The sequence below is a fragment of the Neofelis nebulosa genome, chromosome 1 (genome assembly GCF_028018385.1).
Source record: "Neofelis nebulosa isolate mNeoNeb1 chromosome 1, mNeoNeb1.pri, whole genome shotgun sequence".
In the NCBI taxonomy this organism is placed as follows: Eukaryota; Metazoa; Chordata; class Mammalia; order Carnivora; family Felidae; genus Neofelis; species Neofelis nebulosa.
Window position 1 is genome coordinate 180,862,104 of NC_080782.1, and position 2,535 is coordinate 180,864,638.

Consider the following 2,535-nt stretch of genomic DNA (forward strand, 5'->3'; position numbering starts at 1 on the left):
AAGTCAAAACAAATTAATACTATTACTTACTCAAACTATAGTTTTGAAAGAAATGAGGTTTTTTTTTTTAACCAGTATTACAAAATTCTGTGGTGACTTATTGAAGTGTCCATAAAATATCCTAACATGGATGCATGAAGAACAAAAAATATATAGGGGAAAACACAATAGTGTAATATATAAAAATATTACCCTGATTCATTTATTCAGGCCACTGTTTTCTATGTAGAGAAAGTGACATCCATATAAAGTTACTGGAATAACATTGGAAAATAATGCACTCAAATTTCCTAGCACAATGACTGATACACAGTAAGCACTCAATAACATTAAGTGAACGGACTTGTACAATCATTTTTTTCTCATGAACCCAGAGAAGAACTCATACAGGAAAACATTTATCAAGAATATAATGGGGGTGCCTGGGTGGCTCAGTTGGTTAAGCATCTGACTTTGGCTCAGGTCATGATCTCACAGTTCATGAGCTCGAGCCCGCATCCGGCTCCAAACTTATGGTGCAAAGCCTGCTTGGGATTCTCTTTCCCTCTTCCACCTGCCTACCCTTTCCCTGACTTGCTCTCTCTCAAAATAAATAAACTTACAAAAAAAAAATATAACAAGGGCCAATAGTTATTTATAAAAGTACTGACCCAAGTAAACTAACCATTTAATAATACTGAGCCCCTACCTTTCTCACTTAATAACTTACACCAACATACTACAATTTCATAAAGTCTCAGTATACAAATTATCTGAAACAATCCTAAAACCTGTGAGATAGGCATTATCTCATAATGAAAGGTTACAAGTCCTGTGGAGGTGACACAGCTAAGCATCAGAGCTAGAATGAAAACCTGTGAATCTTGTCAAAGTCTCTGGGCTCTTCTACCAGTGCAGAACTTTTTCACTTGCAAAAATAGAGCAAGCTATTTCCAGGCCTTCCCAACTAGTCCCAATTAGGACTCCCCTGAGAGCTCTCTCTTATCCAAGTTTTTTCTGGCTTGTTCTTCCATGAAAGTTTTTGCCCCTTATTTTTCTAATTAGTTTTGAAACAGAGCCATCTTGTGCATTCTTTTCACAGGGTCTGAACTAGCACAGAGACTAAAAGAAAGGTGAAAATATGTTGTGGGGATGGGAGGTATGAGCACTTAAGAGAAATAAATGGAATTTAAATGGGTATGTCGGTTCAGAAATGGGCAGGAAAGAACCAAGAAAATAGTTTTCATTTATCTTCTTTTTAATCAAAGCCTGCATTTAAGGAGATGAGGTCCATCCTTCAAGGAGGAAGGCTAAGGACTCTGTAATCACTAGATATTAATCTATGGTAGAACTGACTCTACTGTCCACGTCTTCCCTAAAACGGGGCAAATTCATCTTTTAAAGACACATCTTTAGTTTACCTTCTGGAAAGATGAAATTTTATATCTAGTTACTCTGATACTTATCAGATCTCAGATTTGGCCAATGTTCATTTGTTCTTTTGTACAAATATTGCAAATTAACCACGATATCGACCAATAATGAATATCTTTAAAAACAGAGGGCCTGTGAACCAGGATGAAAAATAATACTTAGTAATGGGAGAAATATTTCCTATATTAGTGTTGATATATGAGAAGTTAAAATGGGTTTTCTACTAGTTACACAGAATTTTAAGGTTCTGATCAACACATGATATTGCAAAATAATGGGTAGGTTTTAATAAGTTCAAGTACTCATTAGGATACACTAAAGTTATCTATATGAAAGCATGTTATTTGGTTTGCTATATCTTATTGAATAATATAATTATGAAATCAAATGCAGAAGTGTTTACTGTTCTTTAACAGCACAATATTCATGATTAAAGAGTCATGGAGTATTATATACTGAAGTCCTGGCATTTAAATACAAAGTTAAGCAGGGTTTCAAGTGTCCCACTTTGTCTCAGGTCATGATCTTGCGGTTCATGAGTCTGAGCCCTGCGTAGGGCTCTCTGCTGATAGCTTGGAGCCAGAAATCTGCTTAACATTCTATGTCTCCCTCTCTTTCTGCCCCTTCCCCACTCATTCTCTTTCTCAAAAATAAGCATCTGAAAAATTTAAATACAAAATTAAGTATCACTAACACCTTTGTTAGAGGGGATAACATGAAGGGTCTGAAGCTAGTCTTGCTATGACAGGAATTGAAAATGCATCCCCAGTTTTTAATGATTCCATGCCTCAGTCAACTGTGATATAAAATAACGTGGGGAGGTCTAAATTATATTATAAAACAATTTATTCATTGGTCAGTATTTGTAAAAAAAAAAAAAAAAAAAAAAAAACCCTATAGAGCAGAGCTTCAAATAAAAAGAACTCACTAGATGAAGATGTAATTCATAGAAGGTCTAGCTAATTGTAATGAATTCAGTTGTAATGAAGAATAAGACCAAAACCCATGGTGAGAGTGACCTAAGAGATAACTAAAAAGTGAAATGTGTTGCCTGCTCTCTGGGAATAGAATTAAATCTTAAGTCTTGAGTGTCAATTTCAGGAGGCTTCCGACTGGCATAAG